Source organism: Lactuca sativa, chromosome 5, assembly GCF_002870075.4.
Source record: "Lactuca sativa cultivar Salinas chromosome 5, Lsat_Salinas_v11, whole genome shotgun sequence".
Lineage (NCBI taxonomy): Eukaryota > Viridiplantae > Streptophyta > Magnoliopsida > Asterales > Asteraceae > Lactuca > Lactuca sativa.
This window is the reverse complement of record NC_056627.2, coordinates 262,919,398-262,945,975: the sequence shown is the minus strand read 5'-3', so window position 1 is coordinate 262,945,975 and position 26,578 is coordinate 262,919,398. Positions and strand designations below refer to the sequence as shown.

The 26,578-nt window shown below is 42.1% G+C and overlaps 1 pseudogene; it reads right to left on the bottom strand.

Moving 5' to 3' along the window:
- Positions 1–21,141, bottom strand: part of LOC128126009 (uncharacterized) — a 37,335-nt pseudogene extending 16,194 nt beyond the window's left edge.
- Between the last annotated feature and the right edge of the window lie 5,437 nt (positions 21,142–26,578).

The window sequence follows — 26,578 nt, the reverse complement described above, 5'->3', positions numbered from 1 at the left end:
TCGGGGGTACCTCAGCAATATAAGTCAAATAAGGCAACCATGAGGGGGATGGAGTACAGCGAATGAACACCCAAGTTTATTAACACCTACAGGTGGCGAACCTACTAATGTTCCACAAGACTATCTAGAAAAATATGTGGTCGTCATCTAAACTCCGCTAGATGACTAAATCAAACAACAACGAGGCCTCTCATCTGTTTATTACACACCAACTATCTACCCATGTTCTACCTAACATATTAGTAGATAAAAATATACATTTTATACATAGTTTAAAAACCTGTATAGCATGCTTTAATCAACACATATTTCACATAACAGATGAGGCACACACACACATAACACGTATCTCATAGAGAATAAATCATATCTATGAGTTAGAAGAAAGTGAATACACATTCACACATACAACAATATACTTAATACACTCAAACCATACTTGTATTATTATCGTGTTTATGAAAGGTAGTATACACTCACATGATCAGAAGATGATCGGACAGCACTACGACTTGTAGAAGTAGTAATCCTCAGCAGATCTGGAAGATCTCTACAAAAATTGAACTTCTCGCGGGCAGAGCTTCGGCTCGGGAACCGCACTTCTCGGGATCTTCGGGATCTCGGGACTTGCTTCGGGACTCGGGAATATTACCGGGGCTTCGGGGTACTTCTGGCACACAAATCGATGCAAAACGGGAAAGAGAAGAGAGAAAATAGCAACCCTAAACGGCTGGCCCTTCAAATCTATTTATAGGGCAAATTTGGCCCTTGCCACGTCGTGGCAACCTTTTTCCACGTCGTGGGCTTGGTCGTCACTGCATGCGTCATCCCAAGTTGCATCTGGGGGCCTCCCGGAGGTGTCAGGACACTTGCCACATCGTGGCACTGCTTGCCACGTCGTGGTCTCTGACAGTTTTGGGGTTTCGCGCCCCGAACTTCAGAAATTCATAACTTTCGCATACGAACTCCGTTTTCGACGTTCTTTATATCGCCGCGAAGGTGAGATTATGCTCTACAACTCTCGTTTAGACTCCATTGGCTAATTTTGAATTTATTTTTAATATATTATAAGTATATTACTTATATATTATCTTTAGTAGGCCGGGACAGGAAAACTCCGTTCGAAATTCATAACTCCTTCATCTGAACTCCGATTCCGTCCGTCTTTCCGTCGTTGCACTACTATCGATGAGATCTTCAATTATCATTTAGATCACTAAGGATAGATATCTATCTACCTTAAATTCACAATTTACGTCGCGCTGGGTCGTGCTGGGTCATGCCGGTTTTGTCGCGAAATTTCGACATGTCATAACTTCTTCGTTATAACTCGGATTTCGGCATTCCTTGTATCTCCGAAATCCTTGTTTAGACCACTACAACTTTATGAAAAGATATCGGGCTTATCTCACACTTTAATTTTGACGCTTATTTTTATTTTTAATTAATCAAATCACATAATTAATCAATTAAGCACAAAACACATAATACTCAAATAATACACTCTTATTATTTCAAAACGGGTTACAAAGGTTAACCTAGACTATTACATTGCTAAAAATGGCAAGCCCGGAAACATAGGCGTTACAATTCTCTCCACCTTAGAATGATTCCGTCCCCGGAATCACACATCAACAAACAAATGCAGATAGCGACTCAACATGTCACTCTCCGTCTCCCAGGTGAGATTCAGCCCATTCGTGTGTTTCCATCGGACAAGCACTAACCCAACCATTTTGCGTCGCAACTTCGTAGTCTTTCGGTCAACAATTGCCTCTGGTTCTTCAATCAACCTATTGTTCTCATCAATTCTCAATTCAGAAATTGGAATTATATCGGGAACTTCTCCCGTGAACTTCCTCAAATATCACACATGAAAAGTGTTGTGAATTCCATTCAGTTCTTCGGGTAATTCGAGCTTGTAAGCTTGGTTCCCAATCCTCTGAAGAACTTTAAACGGTCCAATAAACCTTGGACTCAACTTTCCCCTTTTACCAAATCTTATAAGTCCCTTCCACGGTGAGACTTTAAGCAAAACCGAATCTCCAACCTCAAAAGTCATCGGTCTTTGCTTTTTGTCAGCATAGCTCTTTTGACGATCTTGAGCTGCTAACATTCTTTCCCTAATTATTTTCAACTTTTCAGCAGTTTGATGAACCATCTCCGGTCCCATAAACTGCTTTTCCCCAACCTCAAGCCAACAAGACGGCGTACGACACTTCTGTCCGTACAAAGCTTGATAAGGTGCCATCTTAATGCTCGAGTGAAAACTATTATTATAGGAAAATTCTACCAATGGTAAATGTTCATCCCAATTACCTAGGAATTCCAAGGTACATGCTCTCAGCATATCTTCAAGTGTTTGTATCGTTCTTTCACTCTGACCATCAGTCTGCGGACGGTAAGCTGTACTTAAACATAACTTGGTACCCATTTCCTCTTGTAGACTTTTCCAAAACCTTGAGGTGAAACGGCTATCACGATCCGATACGATCGTTAACAGAACACCGTGAAGCCTCACAATTTCCTTCACATAAGAATCCGCAAGCTTTTCCATAGACCATTTCTCCTTGGCTGCTATGAAATGCGCACTCTTAGTGAATCGATCAACGACCACCCAAATCATGTCGTGACCATTCTTTGTTCTGGGCAGTTTAGTGACAAAATCCATAGCAATTTCTTCCCACTTACCCGTAGGCACAGGCAATGGTTCTAAACTCCCGTGCGGTTTCTGATGTTGTGTCTTTACTCTCGCACAAGTCACACACTCAGCCACATACTTTGCAACATCAAGCTTCATCGTCGGCCACCAGTAGTAGGGTTTCAGGTCCCTATACATTTTAGTGCTACCGGGATGAATCGAGTACATGGTCTTGTGAGCTTCTTCCATCAGAAGATCTCTGATTTCCCCATGTCTTAGGTATCCAAATCCGATCTTGGAACACCTTCAGTCCATGACTGTTTACACCGAACACCAACGTTTTGCCCAAATGTTCCTCCTTTCGGTCATTCTTTTCAGAAGCTTCCTCTTGAGCTTTCTTTATACTTTCCACAATGGTCGAGACAACTTCAATTCTCAACGCTCTTGGCATTTTCCTTTCAATATTGACTTTCCGACTGAGAGTATCAGCAACAACATTAGCTTTACCGGGATGGTAAAGTATCTCGCAGTCGTAGTCTTTAAGTAATTCTAGCCAGCGTCGTTGCCTCATATTCAATTCTTTCTGATTAAAGAGATATTGGAGACTCTTATGATCAGTAAAAAGTTTGCACTTCATGCCATAGAGGTAATGCCTCCATATTTTCAGAGCGAAAACTACCGCTGCCAACTCCAAATCATGAGTCGGGTAATTCTTTTCATGCTCCTTCAGCTGTCGAGACGCATATGCTATCACCTTTTCTCTTTGGGTCAAAACACAACCCAATCCAACACCAGACGCATCACTATAAATAGCGAAGTCTTCAACTCCATTGGGTAGAGAAAGTATCGGTGCCTCAATAGCTTCTTCTTTAGCTTCTCGAATGCTTCTTTATGCTTATCTCTCCAAGCATAAGTAGCTCCTTTGTGGGTCAAAGCTGTCAACGGAGTAGCGATCGAAGAAAAGCCTTGGATAAACCTTCGGTAATATCTGGCTAATCCTAAAAAGCTTCGAATCTCCGTGGGACTTTTCGGTTGTTCCCACTTCATCACAGCTTCAATCTTTGCTGGATCAACCTTTATCCCTTCTTGGTTGACCACATGACCCAAGAATTGGACTTCACGAATCCAAAAATCACATTTGGAGAACTTTGCATACAGCTTCTCCTTCTTCAAAACTTCTAACACTTCTCGCAAGTGCCTGCCATGCTCCTCCTGGCTTTTCGAGTAAATCATAATGTCGTCTATGAACAATATCACGGATTTATCAAGGAAAGGATTACAAACCCTATTCATTAAATCCATGAATGATGCGGGAGCATTAGTTAGTCCAAACGACATAACCAAGAACTCGTAGTGTCCATATCTAGTTCTGAATGCAGTCTTCTCGATATCTTGCTCTCTTACTTTTAGCTGATGATATCCTGACCTTAGATCGATCTTCGAAAAATAGCTCAAACCTTGCAATTGATCAAACAGGTCATCAATCCTCGTCAATGGATATCTATTCTTTATTGTTGCCTTGTTCAGCTCTCTGTAATCGATGCACATTCTCATACTTCCATCTTTCTTCTTCACAAATAACACTGGAGCTCCCCAGGGTGATGAACTAGGTCTAATGAAACATTTGTCCAATAACTCCTGAAGTTGCATCATCAGCTCCTTCATCTCCGTCGGTGCTAATCGATAAGGTGATTTTGCTATTGGCGTGGTCCCTAGCAACAAGTCAATTCTGAACTCCACTTGTCTATCAGGTGGTAATCTAGGAAGATCTTCGGGAAATACTTCCGGATAATCACACACCACTGGAATACTCTGCATCACCTTCTTTTCCTTCTTAGCATCAATCACGAATGCTAAATATGATGTAAATCCCTTGGACAAACACTTTCTAGCTTTCATTAGGGAAATGATTCCAGAATTCACTCTGCGTTTGTCCCCATAAACCATAAACGAATCTTTCCCAGGCGGGTTTACTTTAACTATCTTCTTCTTGCATGAAATTTCGGCATCATTGGCGCTAAGCCAATCCATTCCCAACACGATGTCGAAACCATTAAGTTCGATAGGCAATAATTCCTCGCGAAATTTATTCCCATTAAGGTCGATTAAGATGTTTTTCATACGATGGCTAACAGGTACAAACTTGCCACTAGCTACTTCGACTAATAAAGCATCATCTAGTCTATCAATAGGCAAAGCTAGCTTTCTACCAAACTCATGCGAAATAAAGGAGTAGTTGGCTCCAGAATCAAACAAAATTTGAGCAGGTAATTCGTTTATGAGAAAGGTACCTGAAGCGACATCAGCTTCATATTTATCAGCCTCAAATGTCATCTGGAAGGCTCTCGCCTTCGGCTTTGGTGGAATGTTGGGCCTAGCTGCCTCCTTCTTCTTCGGACAGTCTTTCAAAATGTGCCCCTCTTCATTGCAACCAAAACACATCCTTTTGTTGTTCGGACATTCATTAGCAAAATGTCCAACCTTTCCACACTTGTAGCAGGTTACATCCTCGCTACATTTCCCAAAGTGCTTTTTCTTACACTTATCACACCACTTCGCTTCGCCTCCTTTCCCTCCAAACTTTTTCGAATCAGATTTCAAAAATTGGCCTTTCTTATCGGAACCAGATGTTCCCTCAAACTTTCTTTTCTCACCAACCTCAACCTTGTCGGTGGTTCTTCCTTTAATCATGTTCTCAACAGACTTGGCAGCCCAGATTGCTGCCTCTAGAGTATGTGCCTGACGTACTGGCACCTCGTACTCCCATGGGAGTCCCTTCGCATACCGGTCCACCTTTGTCAACTCGTCTAGGACGATACGCAAGGCAAAATCCATCTTATCGGTGAAGTTATTGGTGTATTCATCAACTGACATGCTGCCCTTCGTCAATGTCAAAAACTTATTCTCTAACTCCAACAGATTTTGAGCCGAGCAGAACTTGCGCTTGAACTGCACCAAGAATTCTTCCCATGACAATTGCAGTGGCTCATTAGGGCTTAAAGTCTTCCCTAGAGTGTTCCACCAATGAACGGCTCCACCTCGGAACTAACGCACTGCATAGATAGTCTGCAACTTACCTCTGCAGCCACAAGTCATGAAGGCTAACTCCATTTCAGAGATCCAATCCATAACCCCAATCGGATCCTCCTTTCCATTGAAGGTCGATGCTTTGCAAGTTAGAGAGTCCTTGTACTTGCATCCCATTCCATCATTCCTTCCATCATGGTTATCTTGCCTAACTATCGGTGGGTTGGCTTGACCAACAGACCCACTGAAGTTTCCACCTTCCGAGTGCCCTTCATTTAATTCAGGCTCTTCCACACGAATTGACAGTTCTTCACGATTTTGTTGAAGCAACCGGCTAGTTTCATCCATCTGACGATCCAACATCGTTTGAATCATCATTTGCACACCAGCCATGGTTATTGGCTCAGGTGCTGCTGCTACGACAGGTATTTGTTCAATCACTGGTGGTTGATTCCTGTTTTCACCAGCATTTCCAACTCCACTTCTTGTTCTCACCATTTTTGATCTACACACCAAATAAGGTGAAATTAGATCCTCAATCACGATAGATATTCAAATCATCCTTATCACTCCGAAACGTTTACATGCTAGTTCTAATATCGTAGACGTACGCTTAGAATCCTACACACATAAGGTTTCTAGATCCGGTCGGCAACAGACCATAGATCCGAACAAATAATATCATATATGGCAACATATAACATTTAGCACATAAAAGCATTTTAGGCAACTTTCCTAAAATAAACTAGTGCTCGTGTCTAAAACATAACAGACACACATCTCAAAATTTCACTTAGCACTCTAAGTTTAAGTCTAGAAATCTTATAAATTCCTAGTTCGCTTAAACTAATGCTCTGATACCAACTGTGACATCCCCAAAATCTCGGCCAGAAAAGACCGATTTTCATTTATGCTTTTAAAATAATTTCAGAGTAAATCCTTTTGATTTGAAAGAGTTGCGGAATTTGTTCCCAAAAACAAAACATGATAAAACAATGTTTACCAAAGCATTTCAAAAAAAGAAATGTATTTTCATTATATAATCAAAACTCGAGGTGTCATGTTCCGATACAGACCTGTAACAGCCCGGAATCTCAGGTATGGTTAAAATTATGTTTTTGGGGTGTTTTAAGAGGGGACTCGGCGAGTTGGAGCCTAGACTCGCCGAGTAGGATCGCAGACCTGGTCGCGGGTTCGCGACTGGACTCGACGAGTCCGGATATGGACTCGGCGAGTCTACGCTGTTTAGCGAAAACCCTAACCGTTCAGGTTTGGGACGTATAAAAGGGACTTATTGGCCGTCATTGTTCATTTTAGCCTTCTGAGAGAAACCCTAAATCGATTGTGTGCATCTGGAGCAAGGTTAAAGGCCATTGGTGATTTTGAAGGAGTTGTTGTGCAAGGAAGAGAAGGGCTTGGCTAAAGGAACAGCAAGGGAGTCACGTTCTGAGGATTGGGGACACAGAGAGTACATCATCCAGGTAAGAATTCGAGTATACTCTGCTATGTTGATGTGTTTATGGAATTAGGGTTTATGGAACCCTTTTGTGACTAGATTGAATGTTACCCTAGTCCCCCAAACGATTGTAACCCTGTATTGGGACCTTTGGAGGTCCAGAATGTCCCATGCCTGTGCATTTCGGGAATTGATGAAGGTTTTGGATTGGAATCCTTATGCCTTAGGTCAATATGTATATTATAAGTCTTGGGGTGTATCATGAGCACCGAAATGAGGACCTTACGTGATGGATCAGTCTAGGAAGGCCAGACCTATGAATGGTTGGAGCAGTTCTGACCTTAGAAAGCAGTTTGAGCGGTTGCATGGCATGGACTCGCCGAGTCCGATGAACAGACTCGGCGAGTAGCTTGAAGATTAACTGGAACTCGTCGAGTTGTTCTTCAGACTCGGCGAGTTGAGTCGGGGTGGCCCCGCGATTCTTCCAGGAGTAACTCGTCGGGTCAAGGAGGATACTCGACGAGTAGAAGGGGAATCTTAGAGAATTGGAGGACGTCTAGACTCGCCGAGTCGCCATGGCACTCGCCGAGTCCGGTCAAGTTGACCGTTGACCGTTGACCGTTGACCAGAGTTGACCTATGTGTGACTTCTTAGGGGCAGTTAAACTTAGAAGATAAAAGTGTTAATAAGAGATATATGATGTTATAGGGAGGTTGTAGCTCGGCGGATCGAGCACGAGTGACTTCGGGATTTGTTAGCTTTCGACATTTACGAGGTGAGTCTTCTCATTATATTGTACCCGGAAGGGTTGACTGTGTGACCGGAAGGTCAGATATGATATGTGATATGTATGCTATATATGGTAAGTTATTTGTTATATGTGCTATGTATGTCATGGGCCGGAAGGCGATTATATTATGGGCCGGAAGGCAATATGTTATGGGCCGGAAGGCAATATGTTGTGTGATGGACCGGAAGGTCGGCGTGGGTAGGGCCGAAAGGTTTACCCAGCAGGGACGGAAGTCCCCTGAGACACATGGACCGGAAGGTCAGGGCCTGGAAAGGCGTATGTGCGTAAGTTGTATAATGGGGAACTCACTAAGCATTTATGCTTACAGTTGTTATGTATGTGTTTCAGGTACTAGCGAGGACCGTGGGAAGGCGCCGGCGTGATCTGTACACACTGAAGGATGTTTTTATGATCTTGGGATTTAGACAATTTGTATTTGACATGACACTTAAATTATTTACGCCTTGTTTTGAATGAAAGTGCTTTATTTTTAAAATGAAAATTTTGTTTGAAAATTTGCGTTGTTACAATTGGTATCAGAGCCTTGGTTTGAGGGATTCGGGTGCACCTTCGGGCGTAACTGAACTCAAACCGAGGATTTGAGGAAAACTTTTACAAATAAAGGCATAAACTTTTATGAATGATTTTGTGGTAAACAAGAAAGAAGCAGTGTGTACGATCAGTCAGCGCCCGAACGGTAAAGATCCCCAAAATACCTTACAATATTATATGATATGAATTGTTATGCATGCTAGAAGACTAGGTATTCATGATAGGACTAGAGTGGCCTGAATTGTGATACCTTAGTCTAGGGAAGTTTGCCGATATGAGATGCTTTGCTAGTGTACGAGTAGATAGTGCATAACAGAAGTAGAGTACTCACTATCCGGGGTTTGGGGAGGAAGACTTGGGATGAATGCTGATGCGGTGTGGTCGGTAGTATTGGGCCCGTACTACCGAAGACACCGGGTCAGTGGGAGACCCAAGTAAGAATCCCTGAATATCGGAGACTGAGTAGGGTTGCGTTATCGAGTGCGATTATACTCGATGGAGTCTCTGATAGTTCTATGTTGTATTTCAGAGACATCATGGTTTGACCACGCCACGGAGCGAGTTCGAGCGGTGTGAGTGACGAGGAGATTCGTCAGATGATTCACGAGGAGGTAGCTGCAGCGATCCGGGCTGAGATCCCGGAGATGTTTGGGTCTATTAAGACCACCCTGATGGAGACGTTTGAGGAGCGGTACGCCGCATTGACTGAAGCTGCAGCCGCTGCCAGGCCACAGGGGGGTGACTCGTTGCTGTTCCGGGAGTTCAGCAACACGAAGCCACCTGAGTTCGATGAGACGCAGGATCCGATTGCTGCGATGAGGTGGATCGCGGATATAGAGGGGTGCTTCTACACTTGTTCATGCCCGGAGCACCTGAGGGTACGGTTCGCTTTGAACCAGCTCCGTCTGGGAGCGAAGGATTGGTGGAAGTTCGTGACGGCGAACTTCACTTTGGCAGAGATTACAGCAGTGACTTGGGCAGGGTTTACTGCTATGTTCAGGGACGAGTACGTTCCCCTGGTAGAGAGGGAACGATTGGTTCAGGAGTTCTTAACCCTCAAGCAGGGTACTGATTCTGTTGCGGTGATCACGCGAAAGTTTCATAAGAGGGCGATGTTCTGCCCCGAGATGGTGTCCACTGATTAGGCTCGGATGAGCCGGTACTTGGGTGTGTTGAGGAGGGATATCCGGGAGTTTGTGTCAAACTCCACCTACCATACTTTTGTTGAGCTTCAGGCGAATGCCAGGAAGCGCGAGATCGAGTTGGAGACCCAGGCCAGGGAGGAGGCCGAGTCTCAGCGGGTGGACCGGCGACCGGCTCAGTCCCAGCCGGCAGCCAAGCGGATAAAGTCCGCCGATTCGAGGACAGGAGGTTCGAAGGGCCGCACTTGCGGAAAGTGCGGCAAGGGTCATGATGGGGCATGTCGATCTGGTGCTTGCTACAAGTGTGGCAAGGAGGGGCACATTGCTAGGGAGTGCCCCAAGGGGTTTACGGTTTGCTTTCATTGCAACCAGACAGGACATCGGAAGGCCGAGTGCCCTCAGCTTCTTCAGGGATCTGCACCTGCTGCCAGACCTACTGCGACTCGACCGGTGAAGGCCGAGGCCCCGAGGGCTCGGGGAAGAGCCTTTCAGCTGACTGCGGAGGAGGTCCGCGCTGCGCCCGATGTTGTGGCAGGTATGCTGTAATTCATGTAATTATTTTAATGTCGAGATGTTATGCTTATGTTATTATACGTGTAGGTACTTTCCTTGTGAAATCTGTGCCTGCCTTAGTGTTATTTGACTCGGGTGCGAGTAGGTCCTTCGTATCTTTAGCCTTTAGTCAGCATATCAGCGTTAGTCGTGAGTCGTTGAGCCGACCTTTGAGAGTTTCTATAGCTGACGAGAGAGTGATTTGTGCCACGGAGGTTCTTCGGGGATGCGTGCTAGGGATTTTCGGGGTTGAGTTCCCGATTGACCTGATTCCTATTGCGATGGGTGACGTCTGTGTCATCGTGGGCATGGACTGGTTGAGCCGATTCGGCGCTGTCATCGACTGTGAGCATCAGCTGGTGACTATTCGAGACCATAGTGGGGGAGTCCTTTCGGTGTACGGCGAGGGTACCCGTTCGGGATCAGCTTTTTGTTCGGCCGCTAGAGCGAGGCAGTGTCTACAGCAGGGCTGTAAGGGTTTTGTGGCGTATGTGATGGATACGCGGGAGGTTTCCGAGAGACCGAGGTCAGTTGAGGAGGTCCCAGTGGTGCGGGAGTTTCCATATGTTTTCCCCGAGGAGCTGCCGAGAGTACCTCCTGTGAGGCAAGTAGAGTTTGGTATCGACCTGGTTCCGGGGGCCGCGCCTATTGCTAAGGTGCCTTATCGTCTTGCACCTCCAGAGATGCAAGAGTTGTCCTCGCAGCTCCAGGAGTTGCTGGGGAAGGGATTCATTCGGCCGAGCAGCTCGCCATGGGGAGCACCTATTCTGTTCGTCAAGAAGAAGGATGGTTCACACCGAATGTGCATTGATTACCGGGAGTTGAACAAGTTGACGGTCAAGAACCGTTACCCGTTACCGAGGATCGATGATTTATTCGATCAGTTGCAGGGAGCATCTTGGTTTTCCAAGATCGATCTGAGGTCAGGGTACCATCAGGTGAGAGTGCGGGATGAGGACGTCCAGAAGACAACGTTTAGGACGCGATATGGGCATTATGAGTTTGTGGTGATGCCTTTCGGGCTCACCAATGCCCCGGCTGTGTTCATGGATCTCATGAACAGGGTTTGCAGGCCGATGTTGGATCGGTCAGTGATTGTACTTATCGACGATATTCTAGTATATTCGAGATCTAGCGAGCAGCATGAAGAACATTTGAGGGAGGTCTTTGGGGTTTTGAGATTGGAGAAGCTTTATGCAAAGTTCTCCAAATGTGACTTCTGGTTGCGGGAGGTCCAATTTCTAGGACATGTTGTTAATCAGGAGGGGATATTGGTCGATCCGGCCAAGGTTGAGGCGGTGATGAGTTGGGAGGTGCCGAAGTCACCCTCTGAGATCAGGAGCTTCCTTGGGTTGGCAGGGTATTATCGGAGATTCATTAAGGATTTCTCCAAGATCGCAGTGCCGCTCACCAGATTGACCCGGAAGGGTGTTGCACTCTCATGGGGACCCGAGCAGCAGACTTCCTTTGAGACACTTCACCAGAGACTGTGCGAAGCCCCGGTATTAGCTCTCCCGGAAGGGATGGAAGATTTTGTTGTATATTGCGATGCATCGATATCGGGACTGGGTGCAGTGTTGATGCAGAGGGGTCATGTGATAGCTTATGCGTCGAGGCAGCTGAAGCCTCATGAGGCGAGATATCCCACGCATGATTTAGAGTTGGGGGCAGTAGTGTTCGCTCTCAAGATTTGGCGTCACTACTTGTATGGGGTTCGATGTACGATATACACGGACCATAAGAGCTTGAAGTACTTGATGGATCAGCCCAACCTAAATATGCGTCAGAGGAGTTGGTTGGATGTGGTCAAGGATTATGATTGTGAGATCCTGTACCACCCAGGCAAGGCTAATGTGGTAGCCGATGCATTGAGCCGCAGGGCGGAAAGCACTCCATTGCGAGATGTATGTTTGAGATTGACTATGATGACTCCAGTATTGGATGCTATTCGTGGGGCACAGGTCGAGGCTGTGCGACCAAAGATGCAGAAGAAAGAGCGGGTCGTTGGGCTAATTTCAGAGTTCGTTAAGGATGGACGAGGGCTTCTGACGTTTTAGGGTCGGATTTGGGTACCGTTCGTGGGTGGTACGCATATTACTTTAATGGAAGAGGCTCATCGATCGAAATTCTCGATCCATCCTGGGGCTACGAAGATGTATTTGGATTTGAGGAAAGAGTATTGGTGGCCCTGTATGAAGAGGGACGTCGCATGGTTCGTTGAAAGGTGTTTGACCTACCGTAGAGTTAAGGCCGAGCACCAGAGACCGCATGGTAAGTTGCAGCCATTGGAGGTTCCCGAGTGGAAGTGGGAACAGATCACTATGGATTTCATCACCAAATTACCGAGGACTGCCAGAGGAGTCGATGCCATTTGGGTGATTGTGGATAGGTTGACGAAGAGTGCACACTTCCTTGCCATCAGTGAGAGTTCTTCAGCGGAGAAGTTGGCGGAGATATATGTGAGAGAAGTGGTATCTCGGCATGGGGTGCCAATCTCGATTGTTTCGGACCGTGATGTGCGCTTCACTTCCAGATTCTGGAAGAAATTCCATGAGGAGCTGGGTACTAGATTGCATTTTAGTACCGCATACCATCCCCAGACAGACGGTCAGAGCGAGCAGACGATTCAGACGCTGGAGGACATGCTTCGAGCGTGTGTGTTAGACTTCGGGGGTAGCTGGGATGCGTATTTACCCTTGGCAGAGTTTTCCTACAACAACAGCTATCATTCGAGCATTGGTATGCCACCTTTTGAGCTGTTGTATGGTAGGAGGTGTCGGACCCCCATTTGCTGGGGAGAAGTGGGACAGAAAGTGATGGGCAGCACGGAGATCGTGCTCCAGACGACAGAGCAGATTCAGCAAGTTAGACAGAGGTTATTGACCGCCCAGAGCCGACAGAAGAGTTATGCAGACAGGCGCCGATCCAAGCTTGAGTTTCAAGTCGGCGACTTCGTTCTCCTGAAGGTCTCTCCTAGGAAAGAGGTGATTCGATTCAGGAAGACGGGCAAGTTGGGGCCCCGGTATATTGGGCCATTTCGTGTGATTGCAAGGATAGGCCGGGTAGCCTATCGTTTGGAGTTGCCAGCGGAGTTGGGGCAAATCCACGACACTTTTCATGTGTCGCAATTGAGGAAGTGCAAAGCCGATGAGTCGGCAGTGGTTCCATTAGAGGATATTCAGGTGGATGCGAGCCTGAATTATGCTGAGAGACCAGTGGCCATTAGGGATCGGAAGATCAAGGTTCTGAGGAACAAGGAGGTACCTCTGTTGTTGGTTCAGTGGCAACACCGGATGGGATCGGAAATGACTTGGGAGCCGGAACGTGAGATGCGGGAGCAGCATTCGGAACTATTTTCAGAGTGAGACTTCGAGGGCGAAGTCTAATCCTAGTGGGGGAGAATTGTAACAGCCCGGAATCTCAGGTATGGTTAAAATTATGTTTTTGGGGTGTTTTAAGAGGGGACTCGGCGAGTTGGAGCCTAGACTCGCCGAGTAGGATCGCAGACCTGGTCGCGGGTTCGCGACTGGACTCGACGAGTCCGGATATGGACTCGGCGAGTCTGCGCTGTTTAGAGAAAACCCTAACCGTTTAGGTTTGGGACGTATAAAAGGGACTTATTGGCCGTCATTGTTCATTTTAGCCTTCTGAGAGAAACCCTAAATCGATTGTGTGCATCTGGAGCAAGGTTAAAGGCCATTGGTGATTTTGAAGGAGTTGTTGTGCAAGGAAGAGAAGGGCTTGGCTAAAGGAACAGCAAGGGAGTCACGTTCAGAGGATTGGGGACACAGAGAGTACATCATCCAGGTAAGAATTCGAGTATACTCTGCTATGTTGATGTGTTTATGGAATTAGGGTTTATGGAACCCTTTTGTGACTAGATTGAATGTTACCCTAGTCCCCCAAACGATTGTACCCCTGTATTGGGACCTTTGGAGGTCCAGAATGTCCCATGCCTATGCATTTCGGGAATTGATGAAGGTTTTGGATTGGAATCCTTATACCTTAGGTCAATATGTATTTTATAAGTCTTGGGCTGTATCATGAGCACCGAAATGAGGACCTTACGTGATGGATCAGTCTAGGAAGGCCAGACCTATGAATGGTCGGAGCAGTTCTGACCTTAGAAAGTAGTTTGAGCGGTTGCATGGCATGGACTCGCCGAGTCCGATGAACAGACTCGGCGAGTAGCTTGAAGATTAACTGGAACTCGTCGAGTTGTTCTTCAGACTCGGTGAGTTGAGTCGGGGTGGCCCCGCGATTCTTCCAGGAGTAACTCGTCGGGTCAAGGAGGATACTCGACGAGTAGAAGGGGAATCTTAGAGAATTGGAGGACGTCTAGACTCACCGAGTCGCCATGGCACTCGCCGAGTCCGGTCAAGTTGACCGTTGACCAGAGTTGACCTATGTGTGACTTCTTAGGGGCAGTTAAACTTAGAAGATAAAAGTGTTAATAAGAGATATATGATGTTATAGGGAGGTTGTAGCTCGGCGGATCGAGCACGAGTGACTTCGGGATTTGTTAGCTTTCGACATTTACGAGGTGAGTCTTTTCATTATATTGTACCCGGAAGGGTTGACTGTGTGACCGGAAGGTCAGATATGATATGTGATATGTATGCTATATATGGTAAGTTATTTGTTATATGTGCTATGTATGTCATGGACCGGAAGGCGATTATATTATGGGCCGGAAGGCAATATGTTGTGTGATGGACCGGAAGGTCGGCGTGGGTAGGGCCGAAAGGTTTACCCAGCAGGGACGGAAGTCCCCTGAGACACATGGACCGGAAGGTCAGGGCCTGGAAAGGCGTATGTGCGTAAGTTGTATAATGGGGAACTCACTAAGCATTTATGCTTACAGTTGTTATGTATGTGTTTCAGGTACTAGCGAGGACCGTGGGAAGGCGCCGGCGTGATCTGTACACACTGAAGGATGTTTTTATGATCTTGGGATTTAGACAATTTGTATTTGACATGACACTTAAATTATTTACGCCTTGTTTTGAATGAAAGTGCTTTATTTTTAAAATGAAAATTTTGTTTGAAAATTTGCGTTGTTACAAGACCAATAAGCATAAACGATAACATTACAAGTCATTCAACAAATATATACATATACAGACTTGTAAACAAAACAACTTGATGGTTCATCCATCTTATGCCCTTGCGCCACTTCCTCTAATACAAATAAAACTGAGTGGGTCAGGCTTGGGAGCCTGGTGAGCATATAGGGTTTTCAACCCACAATACTTATATTTAATTTCCACCAACCAACAATAACCCAATTACCCATTCCCGTTATTCTCACTTTATGTCCCTAAGACAACTAACATAAGGGACCTCGTCTAAGAATATTTCATCGGGGCGACAACACATGCTTCGGGGGTACCTCAGCAATATAAGTCAAATAAGGCAACCATGAGGGGGATGGAGTACAGCGAATGAACACCCAAGTTCATTAACACCTACAGGTGGCGAACCTACTAATGTTCCACAAGACTATCTAGAAAAATATGTGGTCGTCATCTAAACTCCGCTAGATGACTAAATCAAACAACAACGAGGCCTCTCATCTGTTTATTACACACCAACTATCTACCCATGTTCTACCTAACATATTAGTAGATAAAAATATACATTTTATACATAGTTTAAAAACCTGTATAGCATGCTTTAATCAACACATATTTCACATAACAGATGAGGCACACACACACATAACACGTATCTCATAGAGAATAAATCATATCTATGAGTTAGAAGAAAGTGAATACACATTCACACATATAAACAACAATATACTTAATACACTCAAACCATACTTGTATTATTATCGTGTTTATGAAAGGTAGTATACACTAACATGATCAGAAGATGATCGGACAGCACTACGACTTGTAGAAGTAGTAATCCTCAGCAGATCTGGAAGATCTCTACAAAAATCGAACTTCTCGCGGGCAGAGCTTCGGCTCGGGAACCGCACTTCTCGAGATCTTTGGGATCTCGGGACTTGCTTCGGGACTCGGGAATGTTACCGGGGCTTCGGGGTACTTATGGCATACAAATCGATGCAAAACGGGAGAGAGAAGAGAGAAAATAGCAACCCTAAACGGTTGGCCCTTCAAATCTATTTATAGGGCAAATTTGGCCCTTGCCACGTCGTGGCAACCTTTTTGCACGTCGTGGGCTTGGTCGTCACTGCATGCGTTATCCCAAGTTGCATCTGGGGGCCTCCGAGAGGTGTCAGGACACTTGCCACGTCGTGGTCTCTGACAGTTTTGGGGTTTCGCGCCCCGAACTTCAGAAATTCATAACTTTCGCATACGAACTCTGTTTTCGACGTTCTTTATATCGCCGCGAAGGTGAGATTATGCTCTACAACTCTCGTTTAGACTCCATTGGCTAATTTTGAATTTATTTTTAATATATTATAAGTATATTACTTATATATTATCTTTAGTAGGCCGGGACAGGAAAACTCCGTTCGAAATTCATAACTCCTTCATCTGAACTCCGATTCCGTCCGTCTTTCCGTCGTTGCACTACTATCGATGAGATCTTCAATTCTCATTTAGATCACTAAGGATAGATATCTATCTACCTTAAATTCACTATTTACGTCACGCTGGGTCGCGCTGGGTCGGGTCGGTTGTGTCGCGAAACTTCGACATGTCATAACTTCTTCGTTATAACTCGGATTTCGGCATTCCTTGTATCTCCGGAATCCTTGTTTAGACCACTACAACTTTATGAAAAGATATCGGACTTATCTCACACTTTAATTTTGATGCTTATTTTTATTCTTAATTAATCAAACCACATAATTAAGCAATTAAGCACAAAACACATAATACTCAAATAATACACTCTTATTATTTCAAAACGGGTTACAAAGGTTAACCTAGACTATTACATTGCTAAAAATGGCAAGCCCAGAAACATAGGCGTTACAGTATCCCAAATCTGAGCTACTTCCAGTAAGACCTTTATCATCTTGTACATTGGGAGTAAGAACCTAAGCACCAAGGTTAAAAATGTCAATACATAAACACAGGATGAAAAAATGACAAAAACATATAAAAGTCAACCTACCAACTCAGAATTTTGACTTGGGACAGAAGTAACAAGAGGACCAGATGGAGCAGACAAGATTACAGTGGCACCCTGCAAAACAAAACCAAAAACAAAAAGAATATTCTAATCAGATACTGTTTTCAACCATTAAAACATGTATTTACATTTTACACTAATACTAAATTTATAAAATATAAAAACATTGCATACCTCTTTACTCCTGATGGCCATTTGTCCTGGAGGAGAAGCATGGAGTGATTGAGAAGGGAGGGAAACCAATTTTCCCCACCCAATATTCAATTCATAATCATAAACAATCACCCCTGCAACAATAAATAACATCATTAATTTTCTTAATATAAGTATAAATATAAACAAACGAAGAGTTAAAAGGGTTTACTTTGTTTAACCTTGCATTTCATCTTTTGCAGCTTGTCCATCTGCACGATTCATAAAAGCCACAAAACCACAGTTTATGACGTTTCGGTTCCTCTTATGTTCTTGGCCACATGATCTTCTCACTAGCAATAGTTGAGAAAACGACAAACCACTGGTTGAAGCACCTGATTGCAACCTTCAATAATGGAAACACCAAGCTGAACAATTTCAGTATATTTGTTCTAAGAGGCAAAAGATCAAACAGTTGGTATGCACTGAATACCCATTTATTCATATCAGTACCTGAAAGGGCAAGGTTAAAGAGAGTATCAAGGTCAATATCACCTACTTCTTTGGCATCAAACAGGATGGACGGACGAGTAAACGGTCTTTTGAGAGGGTCTGTGTCAGCTTTGACAATTAACCTGATTGCCTGCAGTGAAGAGCAACAAAAAAATCAGTTATGTTTCTCCTTTGTTCTCTCGGCTAGATAGAGATATCGACATCAAAGAAAGGATTCAGAGAGGAATTTACAGAAGGCGCAGAGAGAGGGGTGAAATTACAGAAGGCGCAACAAAAAAAGTCAGTTATGTTTCTCCTTTGTTCTCTTGGCTAGACAGAGATATCGACATCAAAGAGAGGATTCAGAGAGGAATTTACAGAATGCGCAGAGAGAGGGGTGAAATAAGATCTAATGGTCTTTGAACTCTGGGAATCAAGCCCTGCGACTTCTGATCAACACAAGGAAGATAACGTTATTGAGAGGGAGGCTTGTTGTGCGAGACAGATCACAAAGAAGATTTGATGGTCATTAAACCAGACCTAGGGCTTGTAAAATTGAGCATCTGTGGCGGTCTCCGTCGAGGTAAGGTTATCCCAAGCTCGTCGGCAAAAAGTGATGAGTCGAGATTGTTGATAGATGAGGTGAGCCAAGGTAGCGAACGTTGCAGAGAGCACTCCCATCTTGAAAAGAACCCTAGAATGACCCCTTCGATTTTTTTAATAAAATAAATAGTCCGGAGGCACGTTCAAGAATTATAAACTGACATACTTACAAGACACGCCTTTTATGATGGGTGCCCTCCGTGTTTTTATAAATAGTCCGGAGGCGCGTTCAAGAATTATAAACTGACATACTTACACGGCACGTAAAAATGCGCGCCCTCATTCCTTCAAAATTTTGGAGAGATGACATTATTTTGACCTCACACAGTTTTGCGTATCGTAAATTCGTGCACGTCATAAATTGCGTGTCATTAAAGGCCTTTTTTCTAGTAGTGACATCTCTAAATTGTCGGACAAGGTTGTAGTATCCTACATCACCGATTCATCATCACCTATCTATCCTCACCTAATTATCATCACCTATCTCTCATTATTTTATTTCATCACACACCAACTATTTCATCTACCCATGTTTTATCCCAACATATTTGTAGATATAAAATAAATATACAATTTAAATCATTTAAAACATGTATAAAATTATTCATCCAACATAGACAACAAGTATTCAGATAATATGCACACATAGCACGTAATTTATGTAAAATACTTCATATCTATGTGTAAAATGAAAGGGACCATGCACTCACTTGAAAGGTGGTGACTCAACACTCGGACAACGCTTCGATACTCTCAAAACAATTTCCTTTGATAAAACCTAGTATCAATACCACTAGGGTTTAGTCTAACGATAATCGCGACAAATTAATAGTCTGACTATTATTATTATTATTATTATTATTATTATTATTATTATTATTATTATTATTATTATTATTATTATATAAGCGTTAAATAACACTCAATATAACTCATAATAATAGCCTAAATAATTATTTTAAGGTCCTAATAATGTTACTATAATTAATTAGAAGCTATATTAAAAATAGCGTAGGCGTAGCTCACTTACAGTGGGTTTTTTCGCAAAACCGGGCTTCGCTGGAGCAGTGTTCCCGAGCCAAAAGGCTCTTTTCTCGGAAATCCGGGAGCCTTGGGGCTTCCTTCGGGTGCTAGGGGGTTTAAGGGGGGGGGGGGGGCTAGAGAGAGAGTTTAGAGAGAGAAAGTGGAAGAGGAAAGGTTTGAGAATGAATGGAACCCGACACTTCTATTTATAGTGTGAAATCTTGATGGAATCGCCGAGTAGGAGGACCTACTCGTCGATTTGGTGCCACGTTTCATCATCTGATTGCTTTCTTTGGAGAGAAAGCAATGGTTGTGATCGCGCCACGTCACCCAATATCGTGTATCAGCCTCCTGACTTAGAAGAATCATAAATCTTGCATACGAGCTCCGTTTTCGATGTTCCTTTATTCAACACATAGCTAAAATCAAGATCTACAACTTTCATTTAGACTCCGTTGGCTAATTCTTAAACGATCTCAAATTTAACAGTAGGAGGCGTTTAGACTGTTAAATGACTGCGAAGAATTCGTAACTCCTTCATACGGAATCCGTTTTCGTCTATCTTTTTACCGTTGAGTTCCTATTAATGACATCTTCAACTCTCATTTAGTCACGTAAGCCAAAAACCGCTTGAACTAAAATTCGAGTTTCGGACTGTACACTGCTAAGCCAAATCTTAGAAAATTCATAACTTCCTCATACAAAGTCAGATTTGGGCTTTCTTTTTTTGTATGTTCTCGGTTTAAAATATACTACAACTTCATTTAGATTGCTAAGTCTAAAAGTCACTCCATCGTAAATTTACTATTTACGCTTCCCGGTGTCGTGTCGGTTTTGCCGTAAAACTTCGACGGACCATAACTTCTTCGTTATAACTTAGATTTCGGCATTCTTTATATGTACGGAAACCTTGAGACATATTCTACAACTAGGTTAAGACTATTTATTATAAATAATATTTTGCCGAAAAGTCGTTTTCGACACTTATTGCCTCTAAATTGACTAGCTTGGATCTGCGGGCGTTACAGGTAGCACCTGAATCAAAAAGTACCAATGCAGAAATATCGTTCACAAGGAACGATCCTAAAACAAAACATATGAACACAAGCAAACAATTCAGTATAAACGAAGTGATAAGGAAAAGATACATACTTGTCACAACACTGGGAGCTGCATGTGCCTCCTCTGTAGTCAGTTGGAAGGATCAGCTCTTCGCCACAGGCGCGTCTGCCCGGCCCTAGCGGCCGTCAATAATCTGAAGAGTGGCAGGAGCGGGTGCTGACATCGGTCCTGCTGCTGCCAAAATCGGATAATGAGGTTTCTTGTAGCCCCTCTGATTTAAATAGAAGCAAATTAGATCTGATCCTTGGGTGGTGGTAGCAGTACAATCCCTACTATAATGAAAAGTCTGGCCGAACTTGAAGCAAACAGAACCACCATCCCTGTATGGTCCCTCGTGCATCCTGCCGCACTTGCCACAACGGCTTCGGCCCTAATGACCTACTTATCTAGAATCTGATACCTTGGGCCTCTTGCCCGAACTGCTGGATGTCTGAACCTCATTCGACTTCCTCTTCCTCTCCATATCCAGATCAATCTCCTGAAGGGTTTTCAGCATTCTAACACTCCTATGGTGTACATGCAACCCTAAGTACCTTGGATCTATGTTTTCTCTATTATACATGCAAACTTGAACTTTCCAAGGTATTACCCTAACTAGCATACATTCGTTGATACTTGGGTAATATAAAAAAGTTAGAAAACATACCTTTTCATGTACCTTGATTCCATGGAGCTTAAGAGCCTAGTGCCTCAAGTGTGACACCTCAAATGGTTCACACAACATCACCAACAACTTGGAATAACTTGAGAGAAAAGGTTCCTCTGCTCAAATCGGCTAGCCCTCATGTGTACACACACTAGTGCCAATTTCTGGAGCCATGGGGTCCTTATATATGGTGGCTATTAGGGTTACACCATGTAACTCATGTGTTTCCATATTCTTCATGCTCCATGGGTTAAAAGCTCCATGGAGTATCCATGGGTTTATCCCAACATGAAGAACTATGGATCATAAGCCTACATATATAAGAATGAATGATTTACACAATCAATCCCCATATATTTAATTAGTCTCCTTTTGATCACAATATTAATTCCAAATTAATTTTTGATCAATACTAATAAATAATATGATTTCATATTAATATATTAGAACTTATAATATATTAACAAATCATAAATATCATTTTCTCACAAAAGTCTATCCAAATTGTTCCGATGCCATGCAACCCAAATGGACCATGCCAATCGGGTCAAGTACATACCAATTATAGTTATGGACTTAGACACTAATCCAACAGTATCCCACTTGGATAAGTCTAAAACTATTATTGTGTATGACTTCAAAACTCGACTAGCAATCGTAGCTCTTAAAGGCTACTGTCGAACTCTAAACAAATCAATGACGCGTCCATTAGATAAGCGATCATATATTCCTCCATTCAAGATATCATATGGACTGAGACATAGATTATAATCAATCTCTCTGTCCATTTGTTGTTTCTCAATTTCCAATTTAGGACGACCGACTAAATGAACAAATCAAATAAGTCCAGGCTTGGCCAAGCACTTTGGGGTGTCATCACTAAATCATCGAGGGGCCCACATATATCGCTTTTATCCCTTTAAGGGTAAAAAGAATGGATAAACTTCGACTCACATGCTTTTTCTACTACTTGTTGAATCATACACAAAGGCACGTTTTATAGCATTGAGTTACCAATACGTTTTCGTACAATCAATGTATAACCAACTCATAGGCAAAAACTCATATCTCTAGTTTTGAAGAATATAAGATACTATTGTCTCATGATCACTCGTGATAAAATCCATGAAGTGAGTCAAATGAGCGTGGGTTTAATCCAATACTCAGAACTTATGAGCACTCATGAATGTTGCAACAACTCTTGCTATGTCCATTACCTTGGACATCTACAAACTAGCTTCATGACAGTCTTAATTCATATCTACTTCCAACATATGACCGACTGTGGATGGTTTGAATAACTTAGTCATTCAGGAAGAACGACCTAGTTATTCTGGAAGTCAAAACATGCAAAGTGAAATAAAAGAATAATCGAATCCAATATGGTCTCAGAACTTATGAATATAAATCGAACACCTTTTATTTATCACCATATTGATTACACATTATTCATTGCATACTGTTTCATATTATCAGCTTTATACTTGAATTAAAATAATAGTTGTCCCATGCTCCAAGCATGTAAACTATGTTTTCTAAACACTAGTCATGCCATACACTAACTATGCATACTATGTTTTTCCAAACATTAGTTATGACATACACCAAGTATGTACACTAAGTTTGTCTATGATCTTTACTTTATGAAATAGATCGATTGAACATAATTCCAATGATTCTCATTTCACAATCCTAAATCCTTACCGCAAATGCAAGAATTCCAAATTCCTGCCATTTACCTAAATTTGTTAGATACTAAACTTATATGCATTGATCCTCTTGTAATGATTATGCACAAAGCCACAAAGACTTGCCAACAGACATTACAAAGTATTCCAATGGAGATCATTCCATGGAAACGAAGTCTCAAATTCGAAGTACATTGCTTTGAACATCCTTCTTGTAGTAAGTTTCCTAATCTTACACAGATTTAATCAATAACTTCCACCTATGGGAACATTTCCGTATTCCCATTTTGACTATCACTCCTGAACAGGAGTTGCCTCTTTTCAGAATATGTGAATATGGTCCTTGCAAAATTAACGCTATACTTCCAACTGTCCCTGAGCAACCAATCTGTGATAAACCTTAGATTGTCCTCGATAATTGCTTAATCAAATTAGTCATATCTAGTTCTAGTACTTTTTTCCCTCTTAATGCACTAGGAATTTGGAAAAATTTAGAACATATGAATATTATAGCACATGCAATCGATCCTATATTCGAAGCATATAGGACACAATTCATGATGTCTCACATAAAGACATGATTCTAGACCAGTCTTTTGCTATAATATTTCTATTTCTATTTGCCATGTTCTCATAATTCAGATTATGAAAAAGGATGCCGTAATCACGATCTAATTTTAGAAAGCAACTAATGTTCCCACATATATAGAATTTCCTTATGTTAAATCATTCCAACATAACATTCATATATATAGTTGACTAAATTTGATTAAAATCTCACGATCTAAGCTTTTAGATTTGAAATGAAGTATAATTTCCTCTCCCTTAATTACAGAAAAACAACTTTTTCCCAAGTGAAACCGTTTGTTTTCTATAATTAACATTCCTAACTTGCAACACTTATCATAATTATCATGCTCCCATTAACATGATTATTATTAGCATAACACTTATGCTCTCACTAGCTTTGACAGGTACTCAAAAATCAGCTGGTCTTCTAGAAATCAATACTTTATTGACTTTCTTACCAAAGTTCAGACTTCTGATACGAGATGCTTTGATAAAAACCTTATCAAAATCATACACCTTTCCTTAGATAGCACACATGTGTGTCTAATAAATTTCAGAACTATGAAAAGGGTTGTTGTAATCATAGTCTCAATTGTTTTAGACCTTTGCCATTCCTCACAAGTCCATGTTAGTGTGCTGGTTAACCACACATGCTCCACTAACGACTTTGAGAATGCAAATATCACACTTGCTATCTACCTAAAATCTACTTAGTGAAAGCGTTTCTTCACCATCATTTTCATGAATCGAAGAGAAACCTTATGACACTTAGATTTTATGGTTTATGTGTTCCTATCCATGTGAATTTGTCAAAACCATAATCACAAGAAAAGGTTAGTGACAAATCCAAACTCATATGGATTAAACTTGTGCAATCTTAACTTCTTGCCACCTGGCAGCACAAGGGCCTGCCATTGCTTCCAAGTTGTTATGCAACCAATTAAGAACTCTCAGAACTTATATGCAAAGCCAAATTTAACTGGAATGGGCACAAAAATAGGAATATGTCAACACGATAGGTTATAAACCTCACGTCGTGTGCTCGTGATAACTACATGTTTCATTCTTGATTAAATCTTGAAATTCTTTCAGGATCTTTAAGACTCCCATTGTCCTCTTAACATATAAGACTCTCTTGCCAAGACCCATTCTTTGACAAACAAATATTTAAGAGATAGTGCGGATTCTTATCAAGACAAACACTTCACACAATTTGCCTAAGTTGGTCTCTGTTTTATCCAAAACATCACAACTTACCCATTTCAAATGTACAATAATAGGACACATTTTACTCTTACATTTGACTAGTGTTAATAATCCTTCTTCAAGATGGTCACTCAAATTACAATCTTGGAGTATGACTCTAAGACTTTGTTTTGGAACGAAGTATGACTCATCTTCTTGATTTAACCATTTCAACAATTCATGACTCCTCTTCTTATCCATTAGAATGCACTAAGATGTCCTTGTGATATGGTGTCCAAATCATTAAGATGATCATAAAACATGATACTAAAGTACTCACCCATCTTTTCAGATTTGAGAAACTTTTATCTTTCTGCCTAATTTGATTCTTCTCATTCATTCTGCCAGACATCGAAACTTTTCCAATGTTTCCGAACTATACTTAAACTTGTAAGTATAACCATATTTACTAAACTTTAGTAAATCATGACGAATAGTCTTATCAATCTTTTGTGGTGGACTTGACCAGTGCACAAGAATGTGTACTCGATCCCTTAGTCCTTCACTTGACTCACATATACATGTGAACAAGAAATTAGTCTTAATTTTCCAAAGATGAAGATTTTCATTCATCATACTATACAACTTGCATGATTCCAAGTTTCGGTCCAATTGAAATTTGGGTGATGAGAATCTTTCCTTATTTGGTAAATTTAGACACTACAACAAATGAAAGAATCAAATTCATATTTCCATTATTGCTAGAAACATATAAACATCAATTTTCCATAAATGCCATTGCAAGGAGATAAAATAAAATAAAACAAAAATTTTATTTATTTATAAGATGCAGAAAAAATCTTTTTCCTTACAATGAAACTTTAAATGGAAACTATGCTATTACATATTTCCTAGCAATCTATCATAACTCTCTAAGTAGTAGCTCAAGAATCCGATCATCGAACCATGTGATTGAAATCCATTTTCGCGATCAGATTCATCATACTCTTTCTTTAAGTTCCCTTCCCTTTGCTTAATCCTACCATACATTAAAAATGTATTAAGAATCTTCAAATAGGAACTTAAGTGAGTTAGATAGTGGACTTACCTGAAGCAGAGTCAAACTTTTTGACTTGACCTTCTCTCAGGTCTTTCAGGTAGTTAGGGCAGCTTCGCAACCAATGCCCCTTCCTTTGGCAACATAAACATATGGACCCTTTGGGAATGGCACACAGGACTATCTCAGACTTAGCCTTTCTCTTTACCATTTGGTCAATTGAGTTGACTATGACAAATCCCTTTCCATTGGGATGAAAAATATTTTCTAGATATCCAATGTTACCATTGTCAATGTCCATAGTAGTTTGGGAAGTTGATCTACTAATCAAATTTGCTTTACCAGAGCTCCAAATCGTTGTTGATTCAGCAGCACCAAACAAATAGATAAGATCATTAAGGGTCATGTCATAGTCTATTTCATAGCAGTCCCAAAGGAAACTCCATATGTGACTTAGAAAGTGATTGAACAACCAACTTTCTCAAGACTTGGACACCCAACTCTCCCGGCCTGTCAATATGTGACTTCATCTCCAAGATGTGAGCACACACATAAACCTTGCTTGCCAATAGGGCTTGAGTGACCTTGAGCTTATTCAAGAACTTGTGGGATAGGGAGAATAATTGGAGGTGGAGGAAGAGAAGAATGATTTCCATGAGCCAACCACGGGACATCATCTTCATTAGGAAAGCTTGTTCCAAGAGATTTGGGAAGATGATAATTGTCTGAACCACATATATATATATATATATATATATATATATATATATATATATATATATATATA